We start from the raw sequence: 10,229 nt of genomic DNA, 5'->3' as shown, positions 1-10,229 counted from the left end.
TTATCTTCCCCTGCAACCTCTCGCGACCAATAATTAATTTAACTCCCACCTGCCACGCTGAGCCGTTTGATTGCAAGCCGATGAGCAGGTTGTGATGACACAAAAAGGTGACGTGACCTAGGTGGCCTACCTGCCTACTAGGTTGTTTCTCTGGGAATTTTTCGGAGAATTTTATTCCGCGGTCAAAGGCACCGACGGTGAGGCCGGATTATCTGCGACACGAGCTCCTTAAAGCAATCGCCTTAAAAGACACCTTTAGCCCACCGTGTACCGCGTTACCATTACCGGAGTAGCGGGAGCCCGCGCAGCGTCAGTGTGCATGCGCAAATAGCGTGGATGCACCAGATGGCGCCAGGTGCCCGGCAGCTGCACGCACGCCTGCCGCATCGGCACTAATCAGCGCGTGCGGACTGGTGGTGGCCGGGCTCCCGGTACTGCGGTAAGTGAACGGCAACGGTGTTGATAATGGTGTCTAAAAATAATGCGCATGTTCTGAGCGATTCGCAGCTTACCTCAGTAGCACACGAACAAATCTGGGAGACACTTAAGCTTAACTTCTAAGGGTATGACGCGATAGTGTTGATGGGTCCTGTCAGCGACTCCTCTTGTTCTCATTAGCATATTGCCCGATCATGTGCTCGCTAATGCTGCTAGATAATATGACGCACCAATTCCAAGTGACACATGCATACAGTCCTTCGCGTACACGCATCTCACACTGACATGCACCTCGCTTAACCACTACTCCCTTAATTAGTGCCTCTCCAATCACACCCATACTCATTAGCATTCAGTCGCAAGCTATCACATTATGTGAAAGATCACACTAACGTGCCTCTGTGGCTTAGTGGTAGCGTGTCTGACTCACGATTCAAGGGTCAGGGTCAGATATCACACTCATTACTCCAATTTTCTTTTCAGCGCAATTCATTCATTTTATATATACACTGCCTATTTACAGGAAGCACCCCGAGGCCTGAATTGGGAACAGGGGAGAGGGGGGCGTGAGAGTTAATGAAAAAGACCTAAATAATCTGCAATTCGTTGCTGACATTGCCCTGCTGAGTCAGTTAGGAGACGTACTGCAAACCATGTTCAATGGCTTATACAGGCAGAGCTGAACCGTGGGTCTGAAATTTAATATGCAGAAAACGAAAGTAATGTTCAAATAGTCTAGCGAGGGAACAGCAGTTCACAATTGGCAGCGAGGTGCACGAAGTGGTAGGGGAATACGTCTATTTAGGGCAGGTAGTGACAGTGATCCGGATCATGAGAGGGAAATAACTAGAAGAATAAGAATTGTATGGAGCGCGTATGACAGGTTCTCTCAGATCATGAATGGCAGGTTAGTACTATCCCTCAAGAGATAAGTGCACACCAGCTGTATCTTACCGGTAATCACCTATGGGGAAGAAACGTGGAGGTTAACGAAAAGAGTTCCACTTAAGTTAAGGACAACGCAGCCAGCTATGGCAAGTAAAATGATAGTTGTAACAATAAGGGACCGGAAGAGGCCGGAGTTGGTGAGGGAGCAAACGCGGTTGAATAACATCCTAGTCGAAATCAAGAGGAAGAAATCTGATTGGGGCAGGGCATGTACTGCGAAGGCAAGATAACCGCTGGTCCTTAAGAGTAACGGAGTGGATTCGAAGAGAGGGCAAGCGTAGCAGGGGGCGGCAGAAAGTTAGGAGGGCGGACGAGATAAAGAATGTTGCGGGGTATACGGTGGGCGCAGCTGCCAAAGGATATAGGTAATTGGAAAGACATGGGAGAGGCCTTTGCCCTGCAGTGGGCGTAGTCAGGCTGATGATGATGATGATAATGGTGATAACATATTACCATGTCTTAATTACGTTTCAGTCGTCTTGCGACGTTTTAACACTGATATATACATTGTTTTTGTCACTTTTCAATTCCGCCGTTTCATGTGTGAATTTTCGCGATCCAGGGCCGGACGCCGCCGACTGAGCGACCCTGCCGGTTCTTATTGCAAGAGACCCCTAACGTTCTCGAATCGGTCATCTCATTGAAGTACCTAGACATTCATATCACTTCTAATCTCAGCTAGAAAACCTACGTCGAATTCATCATCAACAGTGCTAAATGCATGCTAGGATACTTAAAATGCAACTTCAATTCCGCCCTTGTTCACACTAAGCTTCTCCGCCATATCACGCGAATCATCAACAGCAGGGGTGATCAGGAATAAGCCTGCCTTCATCCTTTGACAAAGAAAACGGTGCGAAATACCGGGACAAAAGAGAAAAAAAAAACACGACAGGACCAGCGCCAGGTTTCTGTTTTGTCCCCGAATTTTGCGCCGTTTTCTTTGTGAATCATGAACCAACTAGCCCAAACTAGAATTCTCCTTCATCATTTGCAGACATAACAGTCGTCCCAGTACTTATTCCTTCCCATGTTGTGTGAACTTTGTAAAATGTCCTTTAGGAGTTCTATTATGACAGACAATATCATCTTTGAGTATATTCCACAGGAGCTCCCTATTTTCGATGTCATACACACCGCGTATGTCGAAGAAGGTAAACAGAGGCTTCTCCGTCATACCTATTTCTATACATTAAGTAAGCACGAACAAAATAACGTCTGTGCCAGCAGATTCTGGACAGATTCTCAACTTCCTCCCTGTATACTATAATTATCTCCCCACGCATCTATCTTTAATTCTACTTCTTGAATTAGCAGCGTGTAACCTAGGTTATTGTAATTAGCCTGTACTATTTTTATAATACACTTATCTCCTTTACTTTTAGAATTCAAGTTTTTTCTACAGTGTAACCAGCTTCCCGGAATTAGACTATTTATATGATTGTTTGCGATGCTTTTAAAAATGCTTCCTTAATTCTTGGACCAAGTTCATTATTCAGCGCGTCTAGAATTTTGCCTGTTCCTAGCTGTTGTTGTAAACTGAGGAGTATTTACCTTTCCCCTTCCTGGTTAAATTTGTTCAAACTCAAACGCCTTTATATTATTTTCTGATTTCCGGCACCTCGATTCTGAGTGATGGCCCGCATTCAGTCCTAAATTATTCAGTTAAAACTTCTTCAATGTGTTTCGTAGTGTTTGTCCTCTATAAACAAGTTCCACCATTATTTATAATCTGTTCCCGCTTTCTTCGTTTCTTATTTTCAGGAAAAACTATGTGGTTTCAGAATTTTCGTCGTCCACTGTTGCTTTGGGAACTTAGTCATCCGGCGATCACTGGCAAGTTTTTTTATTTTTTTTTTGCACTGAACGAGGATTCAGACTTCAAATTATTTTAGTCTGTGCATTTATTTCCCTTTTGTTCTGTTTCACAATGAGGGAGCTGCGTCTTCTTCGTCTCTTTGCAACCTCTCGGAGCCTGCCATCGTTTTTCGATGGTCTTCCTAATTTTCTTATTTCCTAAGAATCGTGGCTTTTTTTCCAGTTTTAGCTGTATGTTGCAATTATTTCTTTTATTTTTGTTCGTATAAGACGTCAAATTCATTATAATCGCACTTCACTAGAGGCCACTTCTCAATTTCTTCCTCAGTGCTTGCTACGTTTTCCGAAATTTGTTCGTTGTTTAAAATTGAGCTTCCAGCCGGCTTTCTACCATTTGTCTTTCAACCAGATATCACATCTGCTGAGAAATGCGTTCGTGATCACATCCTAAACTGCTCGCGCTGTTTTCGCCTCTATCCATTTTTGCGAGCTTGCTATATATTCTGTGCGATAGTAAATAGTAACTAATGATCGATGACCTGTTTCCGTGATTTGTGACGCGATTTGGCCTTCACATAGTTTCTCAGCGATCAACACCATGTGTGGCGGGATATTTATCTCGTGATTCCTCTCTTGATTTGAAAGGTGTAACTCGAAAAGCTGGCTTATATAAGCTGTTATGTGTAGTCATCAGTATTGTTTAAGGTTCGACAACCTTCAATGATACTTCCGGGGTGCGATGCGGAAAAAGGGGAACGACCTGTTTCTCATGTGCGCCTTGCTGAACAATTAAGTACCACGTGACGGTTTTACCGAATCACACTCTTGGTAGGAAATCAGCGAACGCATCCCCTACGGCGTATATTTTGAGATAAGTGCATTCTTTTTCTAGCTTGCGGGGCAGCAAACGTATTTTCTTCGCTTGTCAGAAACTGCTTGATTTTGTACATGCGCTGTTGGCATCGATATTCGCGTGACATAATCCTCCCAACCAAATAACGAGCGTTAAACTCTGGGCGTTTCCAGAGCACATGTAACAGTACACGCATCGCGTGCCGTGTTACTATACAAAATTTCTAATAATAATAATAATAATAATAATAATAATAATAATAATATATTAATAATAATAATAATAATAATAATAATAATAATAATAATAATAATAATAATAATAATAATAATAATAATGAAATAAAAGAATAGAAAAAAATTTAAACATCCAGAACTAGTTTTTCAAAATCTATCAAGTAAAATTAGTAAGGAATAGAACGATCTAGCGTATTCGCTTAGCATCTATAATAGGACGGCGTTTGAATTAATAACACTGTTTTCAATTTCAGCTCAAAATGTTGTGCAAAAGCAGGAATGTCGAACATCGCATGAGTGTAGGATAGCTCTCGCGAAATAAAGAATACCGTTGAGCAGTTCCCTAATTCGAAGGGAACTGAAGTGTACTCTCCACGTATATTAGTGCAGTTCTAAGCCTCAAGCAATAGCGGTCCTCGTTAGCATACTGAGCATCAAAATGATCTAACAAAGCCGATGCTCAATTGATCCTCGGCCTTATGAGTGACAATGCGCATGATATGCCATTCTCGATTATGTATTCTGACATTATAGATCCCCACTCGAACGAAGGACTCTCAGAAACAGCAAATTAGGAGACATAATTAAAGCAGTAGCAATTTCTTGACTTTCAATCATGTGCGTCTTAAGGATGATAAAGACGTCATCACAACGTTTTCAAGTCTTTTCGCTGATGTCAGTTTTTTTTTTTTGCTGCGCCTTCATCCAAAGAAGAAACTTGTCGCTACTGAGTGCTCCGTCACGACGCAAGAGAACACAGAACGCAACTACACAGCGGCAGCCTCTGATAATCAGAGTGCATTTCTCTAGATAAGAAGACCGGCCTTAGTTACAGCGAAACCACGTTCGCGCTTCCTGTAGGAAATTTTCACTGCGCGGAGGATTCGTGAGCTCTTGAAATGAAAGGGACCGTTGCTACGCTGTGTGTTATATCTGCTTTAATTGGGCTCTCAGAGTGAGTATGAACTATTTCCATTTCGTTTGCGCGTTCAGTAGAGCAATCAATAGGTATAGCCTAAGTACTAAGTAAGAATCTCAGGCTTCGGACAGCCGCCATTGGAATCTGAACCTGGCAACGTTTAACACTAGAACGTTATCCAGCCTAGTAGTGCTGTTGGAGGAACTAGCGGGTGTTAAATTTGATGTGATAGGGCTTAGTGAGGTTAGGAGGACAGATGAGGTGTATACTGTACCAATGGGTGGGCACGTACTGTGCTATCATGGATTAGCGGACAGAAGAGACTAGCTGTGGGATTCCTTATCAGTCAGTATATAGCTGGCAACATAGAGGAGGAGGGTGTCAGTTTTCGTAATAATAGGCCGAATAAGTGGTACAAGCTGCAGGTGGTGCAGGCCTACATCCAGCCATGATGAACAGACCGTTGAAAGCTTCTATGAAGACGTGGAATCGGCCATGAACGAAGTAAAATCATAGTACACTGTACTAATTGGCGACTTCAATGCGCAGGTATAGGCAAGAAGCAGGCTGGTGACCAGGCGGTAGGCGACTATGGGATAGACTCCAGGAATAGCAGGAGGGAGTTCGCAGAAAGAAATAATGTACGCATCATGAATATCTCCTTCCAGAAACGAAGCAACAGCAAGTGGAAGTGGAAGAGTCCTAATGGCGAGGGAAAATGAAATAAACTTTATACTATGCGCACACCCTGGTATTGTTCGGGATGTTGAGGTTCTAGGAAAAGTGGTCGCAGCGACCACAGAATGATGAGGTCTCCGATAAGCTTAGACCAATGTTACTAGAATCAGGTTAGTTTTCAAACTGCGTTGTGATACGCGGAACAGCCACCGGACGTGCGAGTCAGTGGCGCTGAAGTCGCATCAGGCTCCAGGAATCAAGGCAAAACAAGCCGCCGTTGCTGCCGTCCAAGCAGTCCAAGCTCCCAACATCGCGGCCGCGGCGTCACATTGTGAAAGTGTCGCGCGTTTTCGGTGCAAGTGTGATGATTTGTGGGCTGTGCTGTTGAGAGCAACCATGGCGACGTTCTGCGTGCCTGGCTGCACGAGTGGCTATCGAAAAGACCAGAGCCATTAAGGCCGGCATTACTTATCACCTCCGAGCGGCGAAGGACTTCTTGCTGCGTGGAATAGAGCCATTCTACGTGCGGACAAGGACCTCTCAGCAAAATCGAGAGTGTGCGACCTGCATTTCTTCAAGATGTGCTGAAAACGTTCACACACGTTATTGAGGGCAAAACCGTGGAAATCCCGCGAGAAAAGTGGAGCTCACGAAATACGCCGTACCAAAAATTTTTCCTAATCTCCCGTCTTATTTATCTAAGCCGCCAGAAAAAAAAAACGCAGAGAAAGGAGAGAAAAACTTGCGCCTAAAGTGCATGTAGAGCACCGCGTCGAGTGCACTGAAGGACAAGAATCTTCAGACGGATATGAGCATTGTTTTCCAGAATCTTCGGGCGTTGACCCCCCTGCTATTGATGAACTGAAACATGCGCAGTTGCCTTCCCGCTAGTGCGTGATAGTGCTCCACAGCGGTTACAACGATGAGGTTGCATTTTTCTCTTTAAAGCTTTCTGACAAAACTTTGCAAATTTAAAAATGTATAGCCGTAGGCGGTGACAGGCTGGCGACAGCAAGCGCTTACGGTTGTAGAGCAACTGTTTTCCTGAATGTGCCCGTCCCCACGCAGGGTGACCTGTCCGATTTTTTGAAAAAAAGTTGACAAGCTTCATGCTTGCCAAGAAAGACAAGGCCATTCTCTCCATGGAACCCAAAAAAGTCCAAAGCGCTTTCACCAAGAAACGTTTGTGCCTCCAGCAGGATTCACAACAAGAAACTGATCAGAGAAGGAACCCGAAAAAAAAAAAACTGTCGCTACCCGAAGGAATAACAAAGTAAAGAATCCGCAGGAAAAGCTTATGAGAGCTGCAGCCAAAAAAAAAACTTCATTCATGGAAAACACCAAGGCTTTGAAAACGCAGCTCATAGATGAAAGGACCAACACGATTACCACAGCAGTGAGTTCTCTTCCTCCTCTTCAGCAACTGGCATTTCAAATGACACTGAAGCAGCTGCAAGCCAAATTTCCGAAAGAAGTGAGATGCTCCAGAACATGGGCACTGAACTGCCTGTTCCACCGAATTGCAAGTTCAAAAGCATACACCCGGATAAGAAATGCGAAACTGCTTTCCTTGCCTACTTTTAGCCGACTAAGTCAGATTATTTCAGGGGTGGCAAATTAGTACGTCTACAATGAGGTTGCCTTGAAAACAATTCAAGCCTTCTTAAAAGACTAATCAACTGTTGAGAGGCTTGGTACACTTATACTGGATGAAGTCAATCTGAGACAGTCAGTTAACTTTAATAATTGAACATATAAATTTGATGGCTTCGTTGATTTCGGAGCTTGACGTTCCCGGCCGCATTCCTAGAAGGCGACATGCGAAGGACGCGAGTGTGATACGCAAGCCTAGCACAAAGTATTCGCGACATTACTCAGGGAGATAAGCACTGGGTGTGTGTCGAGTCTCTCTTCACCTGCCTTAGGCATAGTTAAGTGTTCCGCCAAAAATGTCTAGTTTCATAGCTTCTATTCCATGAAACGGAGCGGAAAATAAGGCTCACGCGCAGCGAAAGTACGCATCACGAGCAGACAACGTGAGGGACTTGGAGTCTGATGCGACATCATTGCCACCTGGCGACGGAGAAGAAAAATGTGCAATTCGCAATGCATGGCTCGAATGGGAACATTGAGAACTAGCCTGGTTCTAGTAACATTGCCTTAGACTTCAAGACAGAACGGAAGAAGCTAGTAAAACGCAAGTCCATTAAAGAGTTAGCGGTAAGAGGGAAAGTAGAGGAATTCAGGATATCACTGCAGAACAAATATTCGGCTCTAACTGAGGAATACAATCTTAATCTTCATACAGTGAACGATAATCTCACTGCAATCATTTCGGAGTGTGCAGCAGAAGTAGGCGGTAGGATGGTTCGACAGGATACCGGCAAGCTATCTCAGGAGACGAAAAAAAGGCCGCCACAGTCTGGAAGACGTTGAAGTAATGAGCGTTAGCTGTTTGGTTTTTCTAGATGAAGAAAGCGAAGAAGAACGCGCCGCTCGTCTCGAGAAACGGAATGTAATACCCTTTGAAACGGTGTGGATTGCCAACACGCTCGACTATGCGTGCACGCACGCCGCCTAGCGGAACGATCGCCGCTTAGCGCCATCTATAAGAGAGATTACGATGCACGTCTACCCACTGTCGAGTTGCACCCCCTCAAGATACGTCCCAAACGGAATTTGCTACGTTTGGGGGGGGGGGGGGGCGGGAGGGGGGGTGTGAAGGTGGTCCTAGAATTCTGCTGGTGGTGCGATATGGTAACGCTTCAATTAGTAATTGCAAGTTTACAATAATTACCTAATATTTAATTGTGGTTTTATTTCTATACCACAACCCAAAGGGTTTTATTCGCCTTCCAAATTCGGTATACAACCGTCCCCGGAACGGTGCCCGTTGTTTTCGGAGTAAATATAGCGGAACGAATGTAGTCATGTACAGCGGCCCCGTAACGGGAAAAATTTCCTACCAGTTTTAGGATATTTTTTGGTGAGGGGCGGGGGAAAGGAATGAGAGGGCACAGCCAATTGTAATGACCCCCATCTTGGATTCGAGAAACCGAAACTATGCGGCTATTTCGTCCCCTAACTTCATACTCAAATAGTTCCACCTCTGTAATTGTAATAACCCCATCTTGAATTCTAGAAACCGAAACTATGCCACCATTTCGTCACCTAACGTCATACTCACATAGTTCCACCTCTATCCATCATATTGGACCACGACGTCATCACTGGCACGCGGCAGTTGGTTGTTTTTACACTGCTATTGTAGATAGCGCTACAAGTCTCAATGCGAGATGCGCTTTTTTCTAGTTGCAGCCACAGAAAGCGCTGTGATCTCAGGGTGCCAGGAGAGCTCACGAAATCTCGAAACCTGATGAGTAGTTGCTGCCACAGATGGCGCTGTGACCAAGGGTGGTAGCATACCCCACGAAATCATGAAATATGATGAGTAAGAGCCAACGCCCTTAAAATCTGATTAAGAAACGCCGAAGCATGAGGACGTCTAGCCCTAGAGACAAAATAGAACTAGCAAAACTATCGAAGTTAATAAACAAGCGCAAGGTTGGCGACATCAGGAAGTTTAATATGGAGAGAATCGAGCATGCTCTAAAGAACAGAGGCAGCCTAAATGTAGCGAAGAGGAAACTAGGCATAGATAAAACAAGATTTATGTGTTGAGAGACAAGGAGATCAATGTCGTTAGGAATAAGTATAAGATAGTTAAAGTAGTCGAATGGTTCTACAGAAATCTATACAGTAGTCAAAGTAAGCAGAACGTTAATCAGAGAGGCAGTAGAGCGCAGCAATAGGACACCCGCCAGTAACGAAAGAGGAAGTATAAAAGACTAAAAACAAAGCGGGTCACATATGCTATGCTTTGAAACAAACAGCTGCGGCACATGTGGGAAGTTACATAAGTTACCAAACCACTTAGCGTCTTTCTGGTGTAAAGTTTTCCATATATTCGCTTGTGACCTATATGAGCAGTTTTGTAGCACATACATACTTCACAAAGACAATTATGAGCATTTAACAAGCGGAGTTCCTTCATGTAGCTCCGCACCAATCATATTTGTCCGTGGCCTGCGCACAGTTAGTCCGAGCATTGAAAAATAGACGATATGCAAAACTGTTTGGAGGTCATGAAACACCGCGCCCGCAGCTTCCAGGTCGTCATGTTGGTTCGGTCGAGCTATAGCGCGTTGCCTGCTATGTGTAGGGCTCTTGATATCGGTGAAGCTGTCAGGAATCTGGAGATTGAAATTTCAAAAGCCAAGCAACAGCAGATGAGCTGCTTATACCGTTCATTTTTTTTTACCAAATATAGGTCATTTTG

The sequence above is a fragment of the Amblyomma americanum genome, chromosome 7, assembly GCF_052857255.1.
Source record: "Amblyomma americanum isolate KBUSLIRL-KWMA chromosome 7, ASM5285725v1, whole genome shotgun sequence".
Classification (NCBI taxonomy): domain Eukaryota; kingdom Metazoa; phylum Arthropoda; class Arachnida; order Ixodida; family Ixodidae; genus Amblyomma; species Amblyomma americanum.
Note: the sequence above shows the minus strand (reverse complement) of the source record.